At 43.3% G+C, this 26,790-nt stretch overlaps 1 protein-coding gene and 1 non-coding gene across 2 annotated transcripts in view; both read left to right on the top strand.

The window, feature by feature from the left end:
• Nucleotides 1-26,790, top strand: part of LOC124718973 (unconventional myosin-Ia) — a 784,983-nt gene that overhangs the window by 382,719 nt on the left and 375,474 nt on the right.
• Nucleotides 16,445-16,519, top strand: Trnat-ugu. The gene has a single exon. It is a non-coding gene; the product is annotated as a tRNA-Thr (tRNA).

Below are 26,790 nucleotides of genomic sequence, written 5' to 3' on the forward strand. Positions count from 1 at the left end.
AATTACAGTAGTTACAATTTTCAACAACAGATGGCGCTGCAAGTGATGTGAAAGATATAGAAAACAACGCAGTCTGTGGGTGCGCCATTCTGTACGTCGTCTTTCTGCTGTAAGCGTGTGCTGTTCACAACGTGCAAGTGTGCTGTAGACAACATGGTTTATTCCTTAGAACAGAGGATTTTTCTGGTGTTGGAATTCCACCGCCTAGAACACAGTGTTGTTGCAACAAGACGAAGTTTTCAACAGAGGTTTAATGTAACCAAAGGACCGAAAAGCGATACAATAAAGGAACTGTTTGAAAATTTCAACGGACTGGGAACGTGACGGATGAACGTGCTGGAAAGGTAGGGCGACCGCGTACGGCAACTACAGAGGGCAACGCGCAGCTAGTGCAGCAGGTGATCCAACAGCGGCATCGGGTTTCCGTTCGCCGTGTTGCAGCTGCAGTCCAAATGACGCCAACGTCCACGTATCGTCTCATGCGCCAGAGTTTACACCTCTATTCATACAAAATTCAAACGCGGCAACCCCTCAGCGCCGCTACCATTGCTGCACGAGAGACATTCGCTAACGATATAGTGCGCAGGATTGATGATGGCGATATGCATGTGGGCAGCATTTGGTTTACTGACGAAGCTTATTTTTACCTGGACGGCTTCGTCAATAAACAGAACTGGCGCATATGGGGAACCGAAAAGCCCCATGTTGCAGTCCCATCGCCCCTGCATCCTCAAAAAGTACTGGTCTGGGCCGCCATTTCTTCCAAAGGAATCATTGGCCCAATTTTCAGATCCGAAACGATTATTGCATCACGCTATCTGGACATTCTTCGTGAATTTTTGGCGGTACAAACTGCCTTAGACGACACTGCGAACACCTCGTGGTTTATGCAAAATGGTGCCCGGCCACATCGCACGGCCGACGTCTTTAATTTCCTGAATGAATATTTCGATGATCGTGTGATTGCTTTGGGCTATCCGAAACATACAGGAGGCGGCGTGGATTGGCCTCCCTATTCGCCAGACATGAACCCCTGTGACTTCTTTCTGTGGGGACACTTGAAAGACCAGGTGTACCGCCAGAATCCAGAAACAATTTAACAGCTGAAGCAGTACATCTCATCTGCATTTGAAGCCATTCCGCCAGACACGTTGTCAAAGGTTTCGGGTAATTTCATTCACAGACTACGCCATATTATTGCTACGCATGGTGGATATGTGGAAAATATCGTACTATAGAGTTTCCCAGACCGCAGCGCCATCTGTTGTTGACAATTGTAACTACTGTAATTTCGACAGTTTGTCTGCCTGAAAATGTACAGTTGTCCCAAGCATATTGCAACGAACGGTGTATTTCTATCGCTGCTCGTTTAGTTTGTATTGCCGTTTCAAATATACCGGTCATTTTTGAAACACCCTGTAGTTAATTAATGTAATTGTTTCAATTGTAATAATGTTGAATCCCATCTCTCAACGTAACTGCAGCCACTAGCAATGAACCCCGGCCCCTAGCTTACACAGCGACTTGAATGAACTGCCAACATCACGCGCCTCGCAAGTGAGACAGGCAGAGCTCGCCCGTGCGAGAGACTTTGCGGACGCAGTCTACTTGATCTCTCAATAAAAAATACAAAAACACAAAAATCTCATTGCCATGTGGTCTCCTTGGTAGCCAAGTTGAGCTATAAATTTAATTTCTCCCCAGTGCTATTCATAAAGTCTCCATTAGATATCCGAATTATCCATCTAATCTTCCGCCTTCTTCTGTAGCACAACATTATTTTCAAAACCTTCTATGCTCTTACGGTGTGCAATATTTGTCGTCCGCGTTCCACTTCTGTATAAGGCAAAGCTTCAGGTAAATACTTTTAGAAAAACACTTCCTGGCGCTTAAATTTATATTTTACGTAGGTGCTGTCGCACACCGACGTGACAAGAGTCATGGGATACCGGTATGAACATATAAAGATGTTGGTACTATCGCGAACACAAAATGTAAAAGGGCAGTGGATTGCCGAAGCTGCCACTTGTAGCCAAGTGTTTGATGGGAAAACGTTTCCGACATGATTATGGCCGTACGACACGAATTAGCAGACTTTTGGAGCTAGACGCATGGGACGTGCCACGGAGAGACTTTGCGGACGCAATATATTATTCTTTCTTAGCGGTTCGATGTAACTCTGAAAAATTCCCGAGAAAATCGACTACGAAGATTTCAGAGCTTTAGCAAGGACGGTTTTTCTTTGGGGCATGTGGCTGTGTGATAAAATGCTCGGCAACCACGTGGTCAGCCTGTATTCGATTCCCAGACGACGCAAGAATCATGCATGTTCTATGAAAATTTCCGTGAAGCGTAAAGTACATTAAGATGAAAAAATATTGGTAGCGCTCGAGTAAGGTAACTGCTGTTTCTGGTCTTGTTTTGGTCGTTGCTTTTTATCGATTTTCTCATTATTAGAATACGTACGTTATTTAAATATAAAATGCATATTAATTATCACAGATTTAATTGTCATTTTTATGAGCAGTGTACCTCTTCTTATTTCTAATTACATATCGCACACAAAACTCCAGTTTTCATTGCAAATATAAATTCTTAATTACCGATCTTTTATATAAGATTTTTGTTAATACAAATTATTTTTTTTCATTTTTGTGTATTTTATACTTTACAGAAAAGCTCATACAACATGTATCGTTGTCTGAACATGTACAGCGGCCGGGAATCGAACCCAGGCCACTTGTATGTCAGAAAAGCGTTCTACCACACAGCTACAAGGCCCGTGGGAAAGTCGTTCTAGTAGTAGCGAGTTAAGGCAACTCGGAAGCCTTCAAAGTCGGTTTTCTCGATCATTTTTGAGAACTGCATCGAATCGCTTTGGCGAATTGATATTTGAATTCTAAACTTCACGTATCGTAAAGATAAAAAATTACAAAAATGGAATTTCCATGTAGTCTTCGCGAGCAAAATTTTTTCACTTTTTATTTGACGAGAAATAACCTAATCCGGCAGAACGGTATTTCAATAATGATATGTAAAGAAGCAAGTAGGAACCAGAAGTAAGCTTCAACCACAATATGAACATACTTGCTTCGTCATCTCGTTTGATTCGAGAGTTAAGAGGATCAAGCATACAACAAAATCACGCTACAACATTATCGGTTATGATATTTACATCTCCATCTGTACTTAAGAAAATACAGTAAGGACCATGGCGGAGGATGCATACCACATCAGCCAGCCGTTGTGGCCGAGCGGTTCTAGGCACTTCAGTCCGGAACCGCGCTGGTGCTACGGTCGCAGATTCGAATCCCGCCTCGGGCATGGATGTGTGTGATGGCCTTAGGTTAGTGAGGTTTAAGTAATTCTAAGTCTAAGGGACTGATGACCTCAGTCCCATAGTGCTCAGAGCCATTTCAACCATTTCACTTCAGGGATGAACCACGGATTGGTGAGAAAAGTTGGAAAGTAGGGCAGCTCACTCAAATCTTAAACTGAGAGAGAACCACTTGTTGTCAACACGAGGCGAGACAACGACGAAAAGAAAAGCAAATACGATTGCAGAGAGACAGAAGATGATCAACTAAATTCAGAAAAACTGCAGCCTAAGAAGGAAAAAGGTCATTGATAAAATAATACGGAAGAACCATCCCCAACCGGAGAGAGAAGGTAGTCCAGTAGCGTAAAACGATCGCCAAACATCTAAACCTACATACATACATACATACTTTGCAGAACTCTGTGAAGTGGATGCCAGTGGGTAGTTTCTACACTCCTGGAAATTGAAATAAGAACACCGTGAATTCATTGTCCTAGGAAGGGGAAACTTTATTGACACATTCCTGGGGTCAGATACATCACATGATCACACTGACAGAACCACAGGCACATAGACACAGGCAACAGAGCATGCACAATGTCGGCACTAGTACAGTGTATATCCACCTTTCGCAGCAATGCAGGCTGCTATTCTCCCATGGAGACGATCGTAGAGATGCTGGATGTAGTCCCGTGAAACGGCTTGCCATGCCATTTCCACCTGGCACCTCAGTTGGGCCAGCGTTCGTGCTGGACGTGCAGACCGCGTGAGACGACGCTTCATCCAGTCCCAAACATGCTCAATGGGGGACAGATCCGGAGATCTTGCTGGCCAAGGTAGTTGACTTACACCTTCTAGAGCACGTTGGGTGGCACGGGATACATGCGGACGTGCATTGTCCTGTTGGAACAGCAAGTTCCCTTGCCGGTCTAGGAATGGTAGAACGATGGGTTCGATGACGGTTTGGATGTACCGTGCACTATTCAGTGTCCCCTCGACGATCACCAGTGGTGTACGGCCAGTGTAGGAGATCGCTCCCCACACCATGATGCCGGGTGTTGGCCCTGTGTGCCTCGGTCGTATGCAGTCCTGATTGTGGCGCTCACCTGCACGGCGCCAAACACGCTTACGACCATCATTGGCACCAAGGCAGAAGCGACTCTCATCGCTGAAGACGACACGTCTCCATTCGTCCCTCCATTCACGCCTGTCGCGACACCACTGGAGGCGGGCTGCACGATGTTGGGGCGTGAGCGGAAGACGGCCTAACGGTGTGCGGGACCGTAGCCCAGCTTCATGGAGACGGTTGCGAATGGTCCTCGCCGATACCCCAGGAACAACAGTGTCCCTAATTTACTGGGAAGTGGCGGTGCGGTCCCCTACGGCACTGCGTAGGATCCTACGGTCTTGGCGTGCATCCGTGCGTCGCTGCGGTCCGGTCCCAGGTCGACGGGCACGTGCACCTTCCGCCGACCACTGGCGACAACATCGATGTACTGTGGAGACCTCACGCCCCACGTGTTGAGCAATTCGGCGGTACGTCCACCCGGCCTCCCGCATGCCCACTATACGCCCTCGCTCAAAGTCCGTCACCTGCACATACGGTTCACGTCCACGCTGTCGCGGCATGCTACCGGTGTTAAAGACTGCGATGGAGCTCCGTATGCCACGGCAAACTGGCTGACACTGACGGCGGCGGTGCACAAATGCTGCGCAGCTAGCGCCATTCGACGGCCAACACCGCGGTTCCTGGTGTGTCCGCTGTGCCGTGCGTGTGATCATTGCTTGTACAGCCCTCTCGCAGTGTCCGGAGCAAGTATGGTGGGTCTGACACACCGGTGTCAATGTGTTCTTTTTTCCATTTCCAGGAGTGTATTATACCAGGGATCAGGATTTCATCTTCTTCCATTCTCATATGAAAAGCGGGAAGAAAGTGTCGTTCAATACACTGCCAGGAAAAAAATTAGCAGAACTGGAAAAACGATGTTCATATTGATCTGATGACGGCATATGCCACCAGGAGGAGAGTAGATGCACTGATAATGGTTTCAACGTCGTCCGCCATCAGACAGCGTAGTGGCATAGCTACCACTGAACGAGATGGCGCAGTGGCTACCACACCAGACTCGCATTCGGCCATCGTGATTTAGGTTTTCCGTCATTTCCCTAAATCGCTCCAGGCAAATGCCAGCATGGTTCCTTTGAAAGGGCACGGCTGACATACTTCCACATCCTTCTCTAATCCGATGAGAACAATGACCTCGCTGTCTGGTCTCCTTCCCAACACAACCCAACCCCACCCCACATAGCTACCACAGCGCCATCTACGTCTACCATTTAATATGGAACGCTCGGAATCAGAAAGTTCAGTGTGGTGCAGATGTGCGAAGCAAGCAGGAAACCATGCCACGGAGACACAGTCGTGCTTCCTACAGCCACCTGAGCGAGTTTGGCAGGGATCAAATTCTAGTATTCCGAGTGCCGGGATGGTCCTTTCGGAGAACTGCCTCACAAGGTGGAGGTGCTGCGCCAGTTGTGCAGCGATGCTGGTATCAGTTGGTCACGTGAACATTCTCACACTCGTAGAGGAGGTCCTGGACGTCCACGCAGCACCGACGACTCCCAGGATCGTCGTACGAGGTGCATTCAAGTTCTAAGGCCTCCGATTTTTTTTTTTTTTCTAATTAACTACTCACCCGAAATCGATGAAACTGGCGTTACTTCTCGACGTAGTCGCCCTGCAGACGTACACATTTTTCACAACGCTGACGCCATGATTCCACGGCAGCGGCGAAGGCTTCTTTAGGAGTCTGTTTTGACCACTGGAAAATCGCTGAGGCAATAGCAGCACTGCTGGTGAATGTGCGGCCACGGAGAGTGTCTTTCGTTGTTGGAAAAAGCCAAATGTCACTAGGAGCCAGGTCAGGTGAGTAGGGAGCATGAGGAATCACTTCAAAGTTGTTATCACGAAGAAACTGTTGCGTAACGTTAGCTCGATGTGTGGGTGCGTTGTCTTGGTGAAACAGCACACGCGCAGCCCTTCCGGGACGTTTTTGTTGCAGTGCAGGAACTCATTTGTTCTTCAAAACATTTTCGTAGGATGCACCTGTTACCGTAGTGCCCTTTGGAACGCAATGGGTAAGGATTACGCCCTCGCTGTCCCAGAACATGGACACCATCATTTTTTCAGCACTGGCGATTACCCGAAATTTTTTTGTGCACTTCCATTGAGCTGACTGGCGCTTTGTTTCTGGATTGAAAAATGGCATCCACGTCTCGTCCATTGTCACAACCGACGAAAAGAAAGTCCCATTCATGCTGTCGTTGCACGTCAACATTGCTTGGCAACATGCCACACAGGCAACCGTGTGGTCGTCTGTCAGCATTCATGGCACCCACCTGGATGACACTTTTCGTATTTTCAGGTCGTCATGCAGGATTTTGTGCACAGAACCCACAGAAATGCCAACTCTGGAGGCGATCTGTTCAACAGTCATTCGGCGATCCCCCAAAACAATTGGTTCAAATGGCTCTGAGCACTATGGGACTTAACATCTGTGGTCATCAGTCCCCTAGAACTTAGAACTAATTAAACCTAACCAACCTAAGGACATCACACACATCCATGCACAAGGCAGGATTCGAACCTGCGACCGCAACAGTTGCACGGTTCCGGACTGAGCGCCTAGAACCGCTAGACCACCGCGGCCGGCCCCAAAACAATTCTCTCCACTTTCTCGATCGTGTCGTCAGACCGGCTTGTGCGAGTCCGAGGTTGTTTCGGTTTGTTGTCACACGATGTTCTGCCCTCATTAAACTGTCGCACCCAAGAACGCACTTTCGACACATCCATAACTCCATCACCACATGTCTCCTTCAACTGTCGCTGAATTTTTCAATTGGTTTCACACCACGCAAATTCAGAAAACGAATGACTGCACGCTGTTCAAGTAAGGAAAACGTCGCCATTTTAAGTATTTAAAACAGTGCTCATTCTCACCACTGGCGGTAAAATTCCATCTGCCGTACGGTGCTGCCATCTCTGGGACGTATTGACAATGAATGCGGCCTCATTTTAAAACAACGCGCGTGTTTCTATCTCTTTCCAGTCCGGAGAAAGAAAATTGGAGGACTTAGAACTTGAATGCACCTCGTATTGTAAAGGCAGTAGTGGCAGGTCGTTCAGCTACCACAGTACAGATAAGAGGGCTTCAGAGCCCACACGTGTCAACACGAACTGTTGCGACCCAATGGGACTACTGGCACGCACACCTGTAGCCCGTCTTCCAGTGACGCCACAGCATCAAATGGTTCAAATGGCTCTGAGCACTATGGGACTTAACTTCTAAGGTCATCAGCCCCCTACGACATAGAACTACTTAAACCTAACTAACCAAAGGACATCACACACATCCATACCCAAGGCAGGATTCGCACCTGCGACTGTAGCGGTCACGCGGTTCCAGACTGAAGCGCCTAGAACCGATCGGCCACAACGGCCGGCCACCGCAGAATCGACGTGCACGACTCAACTGCTGCCGTCAGAGGGTCACTTGGAAGATTGAATGGCGCTCCACGGTCTGCAGCGTTGAAAGCATATTTTGCGTCCACGAAGTGAGGGTTGTTTGCACGTACACGTGGACCAGGTGAGCGCGTAATCGTAGAGTGCATTCATCCAAGATACACTGTCCCGAACCAGGCCTTATAGTCTGGGGTGCGGTAAGCTACGAGGGCTATTCAGAAAGTAGGGAACGTTTTTGCATTAAAAAAAACTAAGTACAAGAAATAAATTTTATTACCCTACTGGCCATTAAAATTGCTACACCACGAAGATGACGTGCTACAGACGCGAAATTTAACTGACAGGAAGAAGATGCTGTGATATGCAAATCATTAGCTTTTCAGAGCATTCACCCAAGGTTGGCGCCGGTGGCGACACCTACAACGTGCCCACATGCGGAAGGTTTCCAACCGATTTCTCATAAACAAACAGCAGTTGACCGGCGTTGCCTGGTGAAACGTTATTGTGATGCCTCGTGTAAGGAGGAGAAATGCGTACCATCGCGTTTCCGACTCTGATAAAGGTCGGATTGTAGCCTATTGCGATTACGGTTTATCGTATCGCAACATTGCTGCTCGCGTTGGTCGAGATCCAGTGACTGTTAGCAGAAAATGGAATCGGTGGGTTCAGGAGGGTAATACGCAATGCCGTGCTGCATCCCAACGGCCTCGTATCTCTAGCAGTCGAGATGACCGGCATCTTATTCGCATGGCCTTAACGTGCAGCCACGTCTCGACCCCTGAGTAAAAAGATGGGGACGTTTGCAAGACAACAACCATCTGCACAAACAGTTCGACGACGTTTGCAGCAGCACGGACTATCAGCTCGGAGACCACGGCTGCGGTTACCCTTGACGCTGCATCACAGACAGGAGCGCTTGCGATGGTGTACTCAACGACGAACCAGGGTGCACGAATGGCAAAACGTCATTTTTTCGGATGAATTTAGGTTCTGTTTGCAGCATCATGATGGTCGCATCCGTGTTTGGTGACATCGCGGTGAACTCACATTGGAAGCGTGTATTCGTCGTCGCCATACTGGCGTGTTACTCGGCGTGATGGTATGGGGTGCCATTGGTTACACGTCTCGGTCACCTCTTGTTCGCGTTGACAGCACTTAGAACAGTGGACGTTACATTTCAGATGTGTTACGACCCGTGGCTCTACCCTTCATTCGATCCCTGCGAAACCCTACATTTCAGCAGGATAATGCACGTCCGCATGTTGCAGGTCCTGTACGGGCCTTTCTGGATACAGAAAATGTTCGACTGCTGCCCTGGCCAGCACATTCTCCAGATCTCTCACCAATTGAAAACGTCTGGTCAATGGCGGCCAAGCAACTGGCTCGTCGCAATACGCCAATCACTACTCTTAATGAACTGTGGTATCGTGTTGAAGCTGCATGGGCAGCTGTACCTGTACACGCCATCCAAGCTCTGTTTGACTCAATGCCCAGGCGTATCGAGGCCGTTATTACGGCCAGAGGTGGTTGTTCTGGGTACTGATTTCTCAGGATCTGTGCACCCAAATTGCGTGAAAATGTAATCACATGTCAGTTGTAGTATAATATATTTGTCCAATGAATACCCGTTTATCATCTGCATTTCTTCTTGGTGTAGCAATTTTAATGGCTATTAGCGTATATACGTCTGAAAGCGCGACTGATATACTACTTTTCCACATAGTCACCAAACACATTGAGGCACTTATCACAGCGGCGGACAAGCTTTGAAAGACGTTCGTCGTAAAATTCTGCCGCCTGAGGCTTCAACCAGTGAGTCGCGCCCTCCTGGAGTTCCGCGTCGCCATCAAAGCGCTGCGCTGCAAGCCAGTTCTCCATCTTGGGAAACAAGTGGAAGTCGCTTCGTGCAAGATCGGGGCCGTACGGCGGATGAGGGAAAATTTCCCATTTGTATGAATTAAGGAGTTATTTCGTGCGGTTTGCCGTGTGAGGTCGGGCATTGTCGTGCAGCCGGCCGGAGTGGCCGAGCGGTTCTAGGCGCTACGGTCTGGAACCGCGCGACCACTACGGTCGCAGGTTCGAATTCAGCCTCGGGCATGGATGTATGTGATGTCCTTAGCTTAGTTAGGTTTAAGTAGTTGTAAGTTCTAGGGGACTGATGATCTCAGATGTTAAGTCCCATAGTGCTCAGAGCCATTTGAACCATTGTCGTGCAAAAGCAAAATTTTGGACGTCGGCTTTCCTCGGCGTTTGTTTTGAACTTCTCTTCTAAGGCTGTGCAAATTTTGACAGTACCGGACAGAATTTATGGTTGTTCCACGTTCAAGAAATCAATAACAAGCACACCTTACCTATCCCAAAACACTGTCGCCATCAACTTCCTTGCTGATAAGGTTTGCAAACATTTTCTTGGTCTTTGTGAGCACCTTCAGTGCCCCCACTCCATTGCCTCGCAATTGACGTGTTTCACCCAGGTCTCGTCATCAGTTACGATTCGATCCAGTAATGAATCACCATGTTTGTGGTAACCTCCACAAATGTTAACGTTGCCCCCATTCGCTGTTCTTTACGGTGCTGTGTAAGCATTTTGCGCGCCCATCGTGCACAAAATTTGTGGCAGCCTGGCTTTTGAGTGACAATTTCAGACAACAAGGTCCGTGAAACTTGTGGAAAAGAAAGCGAAAGCTTCGTTATTGTGAAGCGACGGATTTCACGGATCGTTTCATCAAATTTAGCGACAAGATCGTCAGTCACATTGCGCGGGTGTCTATGCTTCTCTTCATCATGAACGTTGGCTCGGCCATTTTTAAACCGAATGAACCATTTCCGGAGGGAACATTGTTTCCGTACATTTCGCACAGTTCACGATAAATTTCTATAGGTTTTAGGTTTTTTTTCCAACAAAAACCGTACCACAGACCGCTCCTCACAACTGGCGGGATTTTCGATTGCGGTGCACATTTCAATTGGAATATCGAAAACACTAGGCACGCAGATACGTTCCCGCTGTCACGGCTGGACTTCGACTGACAAGGGGAGGCCGCCAATTGTGAAATTCAGATTCGATACATACTGCGCATAATAAAAGCTCATGCCCAGAGGTGTAATGTGGCAAAGCACCAAGATGCACTTCTCAGCCGTTGTCGAGAAAATCGACAGTTAAAAGAAACCGTTGCCGTGAAATACTCTCAACGACTAATAACTTTCAACAGCGTCGTGGCGCAGCGGTAAGCGCTCGGGTTCGTAATGAGAAGGTCGCCGGATCGAATCTCGCGCCATGCAACTTTTTTTTATAATTAGTTTTTTGTAATTCAAATATATATATATATATATACTATTAATGAATTGCTTATGCATGTTGGTGAAGGCGGATCGCTCTCCAGATGTACCGCCTCCATTTTCCCGATTGTTTAACAGGGTGTACCAAAGCTCTCCCGTCCGCACTGATTTTCGACGATGTTATAAGTTGCGCTAGGGACCGCATCTACCTTCTTTCGAAGTTAGCAGGCAACTACGCTGTTATGCGGCGGCTCGTTTCGGCCCATTCAGCATCTGTCCTCCAAGTGTAACGAGCGAGTAACGGAGTTTATATTTCATACCTGCCACAGCGAATTTGTGTTCGTGGGGTCTCTATTCTAATTCGAACGTTTGACTTACGCTATACGTATTCGTTTCGGAATATCGTTTCTACGTCTTCCGTTAACTATACGTGGTTAACATTATGAAGACAATTAATAACATTTGTGAAATACAACTTTGTTTGCGGAAAACGTAATGATGTTCGAAGTCGTCAGTTTTTCCAAGACAAACGACTTTCAGCAACTTATAATATGCATAATTGTTGCAACTGATTGCCGGGAATTATATATATATATATATATATATATATATATATATATATATATATATATATATATTGTGTGTGTGTGTGTGTTTACATTTGAATTACAAAAAACAAATACTAAAAAAAATAGTTGCATGGCGCGAGATTCGATCCGGCGACCTTCTCATTACGAACCCGAGCGCTTACTGCTGCGCCACGGCCCTGTAGAAAACTGTTAATCGTAGAGAGTATTTCACCGCAAGGGTTTCTTTTAACTGTCGATTTTCTCGACAACGGCTGAGAAGTGCATCTTGGTGCTTTGCCACATTACACCTCTGGCCACGAGCTTTTATTATGCGCAGTATGAATCGAATCTGAATTTCACAATTGGCGGCCCTCCCTTGTGAGCTACAGAACACGCAGATACCGAAATATACGCGATCGGCGCGCGCCTAGCGGCGTCAGACGGAAACGTTCCCTACTTTCTGAATAGCCCTCGTACAATTCTCGTTCGTTTTGGTGTTCCGAATGGGACGCTAACCAGCCTTGGTACGTGCAGAATGTCGTTAAACCCGTCTTTTTACTGTTCAGGAAGGCGATGTGTTGTTCCAACACGATAATGCTCGGCCACACATGCACGTGTACCTCAACATGCTCTGTGAGACGTGCAGCAACTTATCTGGCGAGCATGATCTCTGGACTTGTCTCCAACCGAGCACGTGTGAGGTAAGATGGGACGGAAAGTGACTTGTGGAACTCACCAACTGTCAACTCTTACAGAACTACATGAACAGGTCGAGCAGGATTGGCATAACGTTTCCGAGGACAGTATTCGCCACCTGTGCGACCGACTGGATGCCAGAGTCAACACCTACATTGCCGCCCATCGAGCCTACACCACGTACTGATAAAGGTGTTTCAGCATGGGTCGACACCTGGTACCTCAGAACCGCTTGTGCTATTGATCTGTAAATTAGTCATTTCATGTACTCCATATGCACTGTTGCAACAATAAATCTTTGTTGTTGTTGTTGTTGTGGTCTTCAGTCCTGAGACTGGTTTGATGCAGCTCTCCATGCTACTCTATCCTGTGCAAGCTTTTTCATCTCCCAGTACCTACTGCAACCTACATCCTTCTGAATCTGCTTAGTGTATTCATCTCTTGGTCTCCCCCTACGATTTTTACCCTCCACGCTGCCCTCCAGTACTCAATTGGTGATCCGTTGATGCCTCAGAACATGTCCTACCAACCGATCCCTTCTTCTGGTCAAGTTGTGCCACAAACTTCTCTTCTCCCCAATCCTATTCAATACTTCCTCATTAGTTATGTGATCTACCCATCTAATCTTCAGCATTCTTCTGTAGCACCACATTTCGAAAGCTTCTATTCTCTTCTTGTCCAAACTATTTATCGTCCACGTTTCACTTCCATACATGGCTACACTCCATACGAATACTTTCAGAAATGACTTCCTGACACTTAAATCAATACCGGATGTTAACAAATTTCTCTTCTTCAGAAACGCTTTCCTTGCCATTGCCAGCCTACATTTTATATCCTCTCTACTTCGACCATCATCAGTTATTTTGCTCCCCAAATAGCAAAACTCCTTTACTACTTTAAGTGCCTCATTTCCTAATCTAATTCCCTCAGCATCACCCGACTTAATTAGACTACATTCCATTATCCTTGTTTTGCTTTTGTTGATGTTCATCTTATATCCTCCTTTCAAAACACTGTTCATTCCATTCAACTGCTCTTCCAAGTCCTTTGCTGTCTCTGACAGAATTACAATGTCATCGGCGAACCTCAAAGTTTTTATTTCTTCTCCATGAATTTTAATACCGACTCCGAATTTTTCTTTTGTTTCCTTTACTGCTTGCTCAATATACAGATTGAATAACATCGGGGAGAGGCTACAACCCTGTTTCACTCCCTTCCCAACTACTGCTTCCCTTTCGTGCCCTTCGACTCTTACAACTACCATCTGGTTTCTGTACAAATTGTAAATAGCCTTTCGCTCCCTGTATTTTACCCCTGCCACCTTTAGAATTTGAAAGAGAGTATTCCAGTCAACATTGTCAAAAGCTTTCTCTAAGTCTACATAAGCTAGAAACGTAGGTTTGCCTTTCCTTAATCTTTCTTCTAAGATACGTCGTAAGGTCAGTATTGCCTCACGTGTTCCAGTGTTTCTACGGAATCCAAACTGATCTTCCCCGAGGTTGGCTTCTACTAGTTTTTCCATTCGTCTGTAAAGAATTCGTGTTAGTATTTTGCAGCTGTGACTTATTAAGCTGATAATTCGGTAATTTTCACATCTGTCAACACCTGCTTTCTTTGGGATTGGAATTATTATATTCTTCTTGAAGTCTGAGGGTATTTCGCCTGTTTCATACATCTTGCTCACCAGATGGTAGAGTTTTGTCAGGACTGGCTCTCCCACGGCCGTCAGTAGTTCCAATGGAATATTGTCTACTCCGGGGGCCTTGTTTCGACTCAGGTCTTTCAGTGCTCTGTCAAACTCTTCACGCAGTATCATATCTCCCATTTCATCTTCATCTACATCCTCTTCCATTTCCATAATATTGTCCTCAAGTACATTGCCCTTGTATAGACCCTCTATATACTCCTTCCACCTTTCTGCTTTCCCTTCTTTGCTTAGAACTGGGTTGCCATCTGAGCTCTTGATATTCATACAAGTCGTTCTCTTATCTCCAAAGGTCTCTTTAATTTTCCTGTAGGCGGTATCTATCTTACCCCTAGTGAGACAGGCCTCTACATCCTTACATTTGTCCTCTAGCCATCCCTGCTTAGCCATTTTGCACTTCCTGTCGATCTCATTTTTGAGACGTTTGTATTCCTTTTTGCCTGTTTCACTTACTGCATTTTTATATTTTCTCCTTTCATCAATTAAATTCAATATTTCTTCTGTTACCCAAGGATTTCTACCAGCCCTCGTCTTTTTACCTACTTGATCCTCTGCTGCCTTCACTACTTCATCCCTCAAAGCTACCCATTCTTCTTCTACTGTATTTATTTCCCCCATTCCTGTCAATTGCTCCCTTATGCTCTCCCTGAATCTCTGTACAACCTCTGGTTTAGTCAGTTTATCCAGGTCCCATCTCCTTAAATTCCCACCTTTTTGCAGTTTCTTCAGTTTTAATCTACAGGTCATAACCAATAGATTGTGGTCAGAGTCCACATCTGCCCCTGGAAATGTCTTACAATTTAAAAACCTGGTTCCTAAATCTCTGTCTTACCATTATATAATCTATCTGATACCTTTTAGTATCTCCAGGGTTCTTCCATGTATACAACCTTCTTTCATGATTCTTAAACCAAGTGTTAGTTATGATTATGTTGTGTTCTGTGCAAAATTCTACCAGGCGGCTTCCTCTTTCATTTCTGTTCCCCAATCCATATTCACCTACTATGTTTCCTTCTCTCCCTTTTCCTACACTCGAATTCCAGTCACCCATGACTATTAAATTTTCGTCTCCCTTCACAATCTGAATAATTTCTTTTATTTCATCATACATTTCTTCAATTTCTTCGTCATCTACAGAGCTAGTTGGCATATAAACTTGTACTCCTGTAGTAGGTGTGGGCTTCGTATCTATCTTGGCCACAATAATGCGTTCACTATGCTGTTTGTAGTAGCTTACCCGCATTCCTATTTTCCTATTCATTATTAAACCTACTCCTGCATTACCCCTATTTGATTTTGTGTTTATAACCCTGTAGTCACCTGACCAGAAGTCTTGTTCCTCCTGCCACCGAACTTCACTAATTTCCACTATATCTAACTTCAACCTATACATTTCCCTTTTTAAATTTTCTAACCTACCTGCCCGATTAAGGGATCTGACATTCCACGCTCCGATCCGTAGAACGCCAGTTTTCTTTCTCCTAATAACGACATCCTCTTGAGTAGTCCCCGCCCGGAGATCCGAATGGGGGACTATTTTACCTCCGGAATATTTTACCCAAGAGGACGCCATCATCATTTAATCATACAGTAAAGCTGCATGCCCTCAGGAAAAATTACGGCTGTAGTTTCCCCTTGCTTTCAGCCGTTCGCAGTACCAGCACAGCAAGGCCGTTTTGGTTATTGTTACAAGGCCAGATCAGTCAATCATCCAGACTGTTGCCCTTGCAACTACTGAAAAGGCTGCTGCCCCTCTTCGGGAACCACACGTTTGTCTGGCCTCTCAACAGATACCCCTCCGTTGTGGTTGCACCTACGGTACGGCTATCTGTATCGCTGAGGCACGCAAGCCTCCCCACCAACGGCAAGGTCCATGGTTCATGGGGGGGGGGGGGGGGAATAAATCTTTAGTGAACCGTAAACTTCTAAAAAAGTGTACCAACTTTTTTTCGGCAGTATACATCTGTGCATATCGTAATGATTTTAATCTTGTCTTCACTGCCCCCATTGGAGCGGTACAGAATGGGCTGAAGAGCGTCTCTAGATTCGAAATGATAATTAAACGGACACCATAGCTGCAAACAGGCGTTGATGTACTTCATTGGGGACATGTTGAAAATGTGTGCCCCGGCCGGGACTCGAACCCAGGATCTCCTGACCTTCTTGTGCGAACGCACACGCTATGCCCGACCTCGTACGGGACTTGGTAGATTAATCTGCCACGAGTAATGAGTATGATGGGCAAACATCTATTAGGCGCACTACGAATGTAGTGGTGTGGACATGTTGGGAATGTGGATCTCCCGGGGAGCGTGCAAGGGATAAGTCCCTGTAGACGCACTATCCTCTGCGCCCACGGTGGCTCAGATGGATAGAGCGTCTGCCATGTAAGCAGGAGATCCCGGGTTCGAGTCCCGGTCGGGGCACACATTTTCAACATAATGAAGTACATCAACGCCTGTTTGTAGCTAGGGTGTCCGTTTAATTATCATTTCATTTCTAGCAAAGCTGCATGGTCATCCACGGTAACTGTTCTTTCGGGAACAGATGCTACCGTCATATATAGTCTCTAGATTCTCCACTTACGGGGAGGTTTACTTTGGCCCGAAAAAAGCATGTTCTTTGAGAATTCTTTTCTCTGGATATGTTATAGACATCAGTGTCAAATTTGGTCAAAATGTTTATTGATATTTCCTCTAGAAACTGGAATTTTTTGACCGGAAATGTCGAACAGAAATGGCGGAAGTGACGTCGGAACGAAACAAAATTTCGATGTAGACCTCCACGCGTGTTATCTCACAGGTCAGCCGGCTCGTCTGAAATCAAAACTGAGTAGACGTTAGCGAAGTATGTAAGATTCTTTAGGAGTTGTACCTCACTTAAATTAATTGGACCATAGGAAACAAAATGGCGGCCATTGAAAAGAAATAGGGTTCTTTTCGTCGATTTTTCGACTTCATCGGACTAGTAAAAATATTTATAGTTGATGGATCGGAATTAATGTGGTATAACTCCTAGACAATTTAGTTAGCTTCATCGGAAAGAAAGAATCATGCCAATCGGTTCAGTAGATTTGAAGTTACCATACCGCGCGATAAAAAAAACATCATTCCGAGAAAAACGCGTTTGAAGTTTTGAGTACGTATAAATGGAATATTATGCAACGTACGTTCAATCTCCTATTCTGGGTCCATAAACTAGTCCTTCCTCTTCCTCATAGAGGGCGTTCTGCTCGGTCTGGGCCATCCTGCGCTGCTCCAGAGCCGCTCGTACGACCGGTGACAAGCGGTTTTCGGCCGCTTGAATCCGGTGGTCGTCCGAATGCTTGGCGAACTGCGTCGAATAGAGTCCCAGGGTGACGTCCATCGTTGTCATGTTCTTCAGAATTGCTGAATACCCTTCGTTGAAGCTGCTCACTGCCAGGAAAGTCGCAATCTCCACAGTCTTCCACCAGAATGCAAATGCATGGGGGCTAATTTCCAAACACACGCGTTCAAACGATATTTGAATTTTGTGTGTTTCCTCCCAAGCACCGGTACAATAAGTCGTCCTCCGAAAGAAAAAAAAACTGGTGCGTGAAAAATGCCGATTTCAGGCAGGTGCATTTGTAAGTAGGCTGTTTATGTTTTCTCTATGTAAGTAGGCTGTTTATGTTTTCTCTATGTAAGTAGGCTGTTTATGTTTTCTCTATGTAAGTAGGCTGTTTATGTTTTCTTATTGGCAACGTTACGTAGCGCTCAATATGAAAATCACTGGCTGTGCTGTGTGCAGTCTGTGGCTAGTTTGCATTGTTGTCTGCCATTGTAGTGTTGGGCAGCGGCAGCTGGCTGTGAACAGCGCGTAGCATTGCGCAGTTGGAGGTGAGCCGCCAGCAGTGGTGGATGTGGGGAGAGAGATGGCGGAGATTTGTAATTTGTCATGAACTGATATATATATTATGACTTGTGATGATATTAAGGTAAATACATTGTTTGTTCTCTATTAATATCTTTCATTTGCTAACTATCCCTATCAGTAGTTAGTGCCTTCAGTAGTTTGAATCTTTTATTTAGCTGGCAGTAGTGGCGCTCGCTGTATTGCAGTAGCTTGAGCAGCGAAGATTTTTGTGAGGTAAGTGATTTGTGAAAGGTATAGGTTAATGTTAGTCAGGGCCCATTCTTTTGTACGAATTATTGAAAGTCAGATTGCGTTGCGCTAACAAAATATTGTGTGTCAGGTTAAGCACAGTCCTATATAAATTGTTCAAAGGGGACGTTTCATATGGCGACCCTGCCAGGATACCTCACTGGAATCTTCTGATTTTTTCTTGTAGTTTGTGTATTTAGTGTAGCTTTTGTTTATTGCTAGCGCGTAACTGTAGAGAGAATCTCCTTTGTAGTTGCAGTCTTTCATTGTTGTACTGTAAAACAGTTGTGGCATGCATGTAGATTTGCACCAAGTATTTCGCAGCTGCAATTAACTAGATATTATTTTCAGTGCTATATTAATGTGTTCTCTTATTTTTGCTATTCAAATTGTGATTTTCTGTGTTATCGTGTGAAATATTGTGACAATAATGGCGTGTGAAAAACGTAACACTAGGCTCCAAACTAAATTGAGAAATAATAGTGACGACGAGCGTAGCTTATCGGCGCCGCCGAGTAACGAATTAACTAATGTTCAAAGTAGTAATTTGGTAACTGTGCACAGGGAAATGGAGCGGGCGTCAAATAATGGTGTAGACAGTGAAACAGGTAGTGAACAGGGAAGCATTATCGATCGATCGGTCGGCAACAGCTCGCCTCAGGAATCCGAAATGACAAGACACAATTTTGCAAATACTGTAGATTCAGGTTTTGCGTCCTCACCGTTTTCTCAAATAAGTCAAGACACATTTTCAGCTTGTCAAAATGTGAATGTTGCCGGTGCAAATGCACTGCCGAAAAGCGTAGAGAAACAGATTCCAGACACTAATACATTATTATTGCAATTAATGCAACAAATGGAACAAAATCAGAGACAAACACAGCAAAAGCTTCAAAAGTTAGACACACTGGAACAAAATCAGAGACAAACACAGCAACAGCTTCAAAAGTTAGACTCATTGGAACAAACTCTTGAACAAACGCGTGAAGATTTAACTGCTGAGTTACATAACATTGAATCGAAATGTCAGAAAGTGTGTAATGACGTAAAAACACAAATTTGTGAGCATTTTCAACCTATTTTTTCGCGGCATGAAAATGCATTACAGAATCACGAAGCAGCCATAAAAGAACTGCAAACCATTGTTCATGAAAATCATGAGACCTTGTGGGCTAAAATTGACTCAGTTGCATCTACCAATTCGGTTACGCAACTTGCAAAAACTCAGGAAAACTTAAAGGACACAGTAGATTCGATTTCAACACAAATGGACACTCTGAAGCTTGGTTCAGAAAAACACACTGAGGAAATGTGTTCATTATCAGAGAAAGTAGTTGAACTTTCGGATCAGCTAAATAATTTATCTACGAAGGTAGATGATAATCTGAATGACGCAAAACCGGTAGTCTTTAATGACACAGAACAGAGCGAACAAATTAGGAAACTGAAACAAAATCTGAATCAAATTGATACGCAACACCAAAGAGAAATCCGGGAAGTACAAGATCAGCTGACACAGGTAATACAAGAATTACGTATTTCAGGAGACACTCGCGCTCCAACACGGGAAGAGGGACTTAGAAATACGCAAAAGCCGCAAAATAATAACACAGGGCATTTCGGAAGTTATGAAAGAAATTGGCAATGTGCACCGAATTTTGAGATGGAACGGCCGACACGACCTAACAATGACCAATATGCGACTCGCCGACATGATGATTTTGACTATAAGCTGTTCATTACTACACGTAAATTCAAAACGTTTAAGAATTCTGCCAACGACATTCATCCACAAGCATGGCTCCATCAATTCTCTCATTGTTTTCCTCCCAACTGGTCATTAGAGCACAGATTAGAATTTATGTGTGGCTACTTAGAGAATGAACCAGCTGTAAGAATGCGATCGGTAATTCACGATTGCCACAGTGAAGGAGAGTTTTACCATGCCTTCCTCTCAGCATATTGGTCTCAAGCTACACAAGACCGTGTAAAACATAGCATCATGATGATGAAACACTTTGAACAATCTGAATTTTCCAGTCTTGTCAAATATTTTGAAGACATGTTGCATAAGAATCAATATCTTTCAAACCCATACAGCCCCTCAGAACTCATCCGCATTTGCTTACTCAAATTGCCAGAACATTTACGACATATTATTTTGGCAGGACGTTGCAAAGACGACATTGAAGCATTTCAGGGACTCTTACAAGAATTAGAAATTGACACTGATAATCGCGGAACGCGAAAACAAGGACACAACAATTACAGGTCACATCCGTCACAATTTCGTGACGACAGAAACAATAACTGGACACGAAAAGGCTATTCTTACAACGCAAATCGTGACCAAAACAGACACCACCCATATGACAACCACTGGCAGAGTAATAATAGTTACAGAGAAAGATCGCATTTCCGTAGTAATGACTATTACAGAGACAACCACAGAAACAGACAATATGGGAACCAAAACAATTATTATCAAGGGAAGCAGAATAACTTCAGACGCAACAGTTCGGCGCACAGTTACGATTCAGGGAGCAATTCTCCACCACGTGACCGACAAGAAAGGAACTATGGAATCTACCGACATGACGAAAGACGATATGATCGTAACGACAGACCTGAATTGCATCAGAACTGGCGGGATTCAAACAGAGCAGGGCACTTTCGACAAGGTGAATTTCTAGAAGCTAGGTCTCCTAATTCCAATAACGACGCGCGCCAACAAAGGAACAGACAATGACTCGCACCGCAGGCAGCTGCGTGCGGCCGCTGGCTCAGGGAAAAATAACAAAGACGCTAGCCTTGAGAAAAGATTTAGCATTCTTTACCGATGTAAACAACATGATAATTGCTTTGAAGCTGAAAGTCTGCGTACTAGGAAGAGTAAAGGATTGCACCACACTTCACATGTAAAACCGCTTACTGAGAGATAATCTGTTTTTTAACTTTGTCTTTGCCATAAAACTTTTCACTTCACATTTCTAGTATGCTTAAGAAACTGTTAACATACAACAATGTTTGAAGTACAATATCCAGTCTAGAACCTAGGGAAATTTTTAAACAGAAATTACGAATGCATTGTTATAGTGAAAGACGACACAGTGTTGTATTTGTACATTCTTGCTTGTTAGTTGCACGATTACGTAACGACTATCAGGCTTACATACTAAGAACCTATACTGGTACTGCTAATGAGATTTTAATGCAACATTTTGGTTTACTTGAAAATACATTCTGGGTTTAAAGTACTTTCTGTGAGATACCAGACGACACAGTGGTTAGTTTATGTGACAACTACACGATTTTATCACGACGCTACTAATGAGTGACAATTTACAATGTTGATTTTGCGGTGTTTCTGTTTTATATCTGCACAGTTTTCTGAATTCTTCTGCAAAGTAAAACATGTTTTAGTAGTAACTTTTGTGGTATAGCTACAATGAGACTGCCTTTTCCGTAGCACAACAATGCGTTACAGTACAGTACTTTCTTCATCACGGCAATAAGCGTAATAACTAAGACATTTATACGCAAAGCATTTCACTTTTGTGTATCATGAGGTCAGTACATTGACTTCTGCAGAACTTAGCTTTGGGGGACGATAACTACGACACTTCCACAGAGATTATCTTACAGCAAGACGCATGTTTAGCGCTACAGGACACGTATTTGAGTGATCAATTTCGTACTAAAAACATTTATTTTCAAAGATATTTGAAACACAATGATACAAAGTTTTTCCGTGATATATTTCATTCCATTGGTGTAATCTGTAACACCTGAGGGTATAATTACATTAATCCTCAGGGGGGTACACGCTTACTTTGTGTACCATGTGTGTGGCAACCACAAGGAACCCTAGCTAATATGGTATTTGCTTATACAACTTTACACGTCGGTACCATATTTCTCTAACACAGAATTACACAGCTATCTGATTATTTGACAGAGAAACAAACATTCTTTTTACTACGTCAGTGACAGATGTTTACGCAATTACAGTTGGATAACTTCACACTTATGAAACTGTATTTTGGCTGTACTTTGTGAAATGTTCATATTTTTTCGGATTCATTGTGATACTATGAGAGCTTTGAGATATTTGGTATGGGATCATGATTTTAAAGTACGTTTGAGGTAGATGACACTATTGAAATGAGCAGAGAATTTTTTTTTACGTTTTGAAATTATTGGAGGAAGTTACGACGATTTTAAGATTTGACTGAAGTGTTATGATGTTATTATTACGACGACGATGTGTACTATGCTGTTGAGGTATGTTTATGATAAATAAGCTGATGCTATATGAGGAATCTGATTATGCTATGTAGCTATTATGATGAAATATTGAAGACGTGTTGATGAATATGAATATGTATATGTGTAATAAGGTAAGGAATAAGGAGTAGGGGTTAGGGACTCTGATTTATGAAAAGGTTGTTGGAAACCAAGAATCGTACTTTAAGAGTTATGAAATGTGTGTGTATATGCATGAATGTATCACAATGCCACTGAAAATTTTTTTGGACACTTATATTTATAGGGTTTTGTTTCTACAGATTTGCAACGCTAATTCTTGACCTGTGAAATATTTTTATATGAGACTACCACGGTAGCAGAATCTCCTGTCGTAAATATTTCCGTACGAAAGTTAAGTGACCACCTGCACGTAATGCGTCGCGGGCACCCAGCTGTGTCAGACGCCTGGAGAAAAAGCCATTATTGCGAGCCCTTTTCAGCGGCACAGGTAGCACAAAAAAAAGGGGAGGCCATTATCCTTGGAAATATTCTTACATCTGCAAACCTGATAATGACAAGTGTCTTTCTACGAGAATTGAGAGCTACTGACTTACGAAATGCCACATAGCTATTGAATGATGTTTTTATGCTTTGGTTTGCGTAATTGCTTATTTCATTTGATATCTGGTTTCCAGCTGTGTTGCAGCATTGCTTTTATAAAATGAAATGCATTTGCTAATGTGAACACTTTCTGTCAACAGATCTATTAAATAATTATTTTATGATCCACATTCTTTAAAAAAGGAGCACTTGGAAAGGAAAGAACAATAAGAAGGAACTAGTAACTGCATTCATAATTTTCTTTTCAAGTAATTGGTAACTTTTTGGTAGAATAACTTCTTGTGGTGCACCACTTTAATTACATAGACATTAAGATGTGAATATACATTTCCCTTATCTGCATTGTTGTTTAGTGTAATATTTTTTCTGCTTGCGCTATGTCATGTTTAGATATAAGTTGCTGGTGTTTGCCAGGCATAGTGTTATTGAATTTGACTTTTGCTCATTTATGCTGCTAGCTTTGCCAATTTGCATTTTTTGCATTGCTGTTTGTGTTGATTTGTTATGTGATGCTGCATTGCCTCGTCCCTTAGTTTAGCATCTGAGCTCAGTAGATTTAAGTTAGCTTAAGAGGGGGTAGCCTCTAAGAGAATGAGTTGCGATGAATTGGAAGAAATGCATTGAGAAAACAGGTTTAGGTAGGATTTTCTTGGAAATAAATGTTGAGGTAAGAAATGTGTGAACATATAAATACAGAAAGCATGCTTAGATAGAATTTTTTTTGGTGGAAACAAAGGATGAAATAAGAGGAAAGATATATGAAGTTTTGGGTTGGACTGCAGTACCAAATGTTACACTGAAAACGAACCCTGTCCTTTCCTATTGGTGTTATCCCACTATGTGTTTGTGTACCCTTGAGTATTTGTTTTCATCCTGTCTCTGTGTACTGTTTCATAGAATTTTTTTCTCTTCTAATACTAAGCTATATTCACTATGAGGAGGAATACTGTTATCCTCAAATATAAGTTGCATTAATAATATGTTATTTTCTTTGTAAAGTTGTTTACAATTCTGTTCTGTTTCAATGTTCATGTGTGAAATTAATGTTTCGAAAACTATTCTCATTATTTTATGTATGTACTTATGTCACTATTTTTGTAACACTGATGTATATGTTTATTTCTATTCTTTTGTAAAGCCTGTACTACAAATGTTATCTGTATTATTATGTTTTTAATGATGTATTTTGTACCTTTGTAATTGTATTCTTATGTTATAAAATTGTAATTGTCACCAGTTCATGACATTATTAACTTGTAAGTTACATTTCACTGCACACGTTTCTGTTGGTCATAGTATATGGACAATATGTGAGAAGTAGGGACTGTTAGTGTTTGCAAGTGTGTTAACAATTCAGCAAGGGACTGGATAACAGCATTGCTGGTTCTAAGGACAATTCCAAAAACTTTGTGAGTGCACAAGTGGTGGTTTATGGACTTGCTATATTCTCCGCAAGACTCTTCAGTGTTGATTGTGCACCTGCACAGTCACAACAGATGGCTGCTGACTATCTCTACAAGGACTACAGTGGGTCTGCATCTATGATGACCCACCAATACCATTATTTCTACAAGGACTGCAGTGGGTCTGCACCTCTGGTGGCCCACCAATACCGTAATCTCTACCAGGACTACAGTGGGTCTGCTCTGTGATGACCTACCTACCAATACTCTTCAAAACTTCGAATGACTCTGCTGTGGGTTTGCTCTGTTGTTGCCCATTACCTGTATGCATATCAAGAGTCAGCACTGTCTTTCCATTGGAAGAACAACACTACTTCTTCAAGACTGCATGGAAATCCACTACTTCCGTGTGCATTTTCTTTTACTGCTCAGACTTTGAGAAAAAACACTGCTATTCTACTGTTATGTACGATTAGGACTGTCTTTATGGACTGTGAGAAAATTTTAGCTTTTGACCAACATTGTATCAATAAGTGTGTGCATTTGACATGTTTGTTATTTTAATTATGAAAAATTTTATCAAATCATTATTGGCCACTGCCCAAAAAATATTTTGTAAAATTTTTGTGGGGAGCATGGGGGCTATGTAAGTAGGCTGTTTATGTTTTCTCTATGTAAGTAGGCTGTTTATGTTTTCTCTATGTAAGTAGGCTGTTTATGTTTTCTCTATGTAAGTAGGCTGTTTATGTTTTCTTATTGGCAACGTTACGTAGCGCTCAATATGAAAATCACTGGCTGTGCTGTGTGCAGTCTGTGGCTAGTTTGCATTGTTGTCTGCCATTGTAGTGTTGGGCAGCGGCAGCTGGCTGTGAACAGCGCGTAGCGTTGCGCAGTTGGAGGTGAGCCGCCAGCAGTGGTGGATGTGGGGAGAGAGATGGCGGAGATTTGTAATTTGTCATGAACTGATATATATATTATGACTTGTGATGATATTAAGGTAAATACATTGTTTGTTCTCTATTAATATCTTTCATTTGCTAACTATCCCTATCAGTAGTTAGTGCCTTCAGTAGTTTGAATCTTTTATTTAGCTGGCAGTAGTGGCGCTCGCTGTATTGCAGTAGCTTGAGCAGCGAAGATTTTTGTGAGGTAAGTGATTTGTGAAAGGTATAGGTTAATGTTAGTCAGGGCCCATTCTTTTGTACGAATTATTGAAAGTCAGATTGCGTTGCGCTAACAAAATATTGTGTGTCAGGTTAAGCACAGTCCTATATAAATTGTTCAAAGGGGACGTTTCACATTTTTTTGTTGAATCGCCAATAACAAACATTTTCGTTCCGTATTCGGAAAAAGCGTTTCAGGGGTGGATTCTAAACACTTTCATGGATCGAAAAATGCATTTTTAAAAATAAATCAATTTTTTTAACCAAAAGATAGTAAACCTCCTCGCACATGACACTTTTGTTAGTCCTTTTAACTATAAGCAGCACCGTGACCTGAAATATTTTATAATTACAAATCCTGAGAATTATAACTCTAAAAAGATTCTCTAATAACGAAGATATACAAGTAATTAAGTAGAGTAAATCGTGTATTGTTAATCACGGAGATTGAGTGTCTTAATTTAATAAAATTAATATTTATTACATTTGATAGCGATATAATTATTCTTTTATTTAGCAGGACGGTTGGCGTCTACTTCAAGAGTCAGCCAATTTAATTTTTTTAGCACTTTCGCGACGCATCCCAGGGATAAACATATCTGTGACCATCTGTGCTTGCCCTTCTTTGTAAACTTGCAGTATTCTTTGTTAGTCCTAGTTTGTATGGGTCCCAAACAATGAGCAATATTATAAACTGAGTAGCACAAACTGTTGTAAGCATCATCTTTTTAGACTGACTAGTGAACCTGGCAATTCTTCACAACTGCTAAATATACAGGGGATTCAACTGCCCCTATCGGTGTCATTTTATGCAACCTGCAGCGTTATATCTCACCATATTTTCATTTCAGATTTTCCTATTCTCTCGGTGGCTACGCGCAAACTATTAGTCCTACAGAAAATGAATAGGACCTTTTTTGTAGGAGATTTAATTTATTTAAATTTTGTACTGGAATACGTATCCGCTGGTGGCCACGATTATCGAGTTATTCAAGAAAACCGTACAAAAGTGACCTTAAAACGCACGTCCATCCCCCATTGTATTGAACCGGGGTCGAAACGACGGTGGTTCGCAACCCAACAGGCTACAGCAGTCCACCCACCCCACCGCCGGGTTATTGTGCGGTTCGGCCCCAG

This window comes from Schistocerca piceifrons, chromosome 10, assembly GCF_021461385.2.
Source record: "Schistocerca piceifrons isolate TAMUIC-IGC-003096 chromosome 10, iqSchPice1.1, whole genome shotgun sequence".
In the NCBI taxonomy this organism is placed as follows: Eukaryota; Metazoa; Arthropoda; class Insecta; order Orthoptera; family Acrididae; genus Schistocerca; species Schistocerca piceifrons.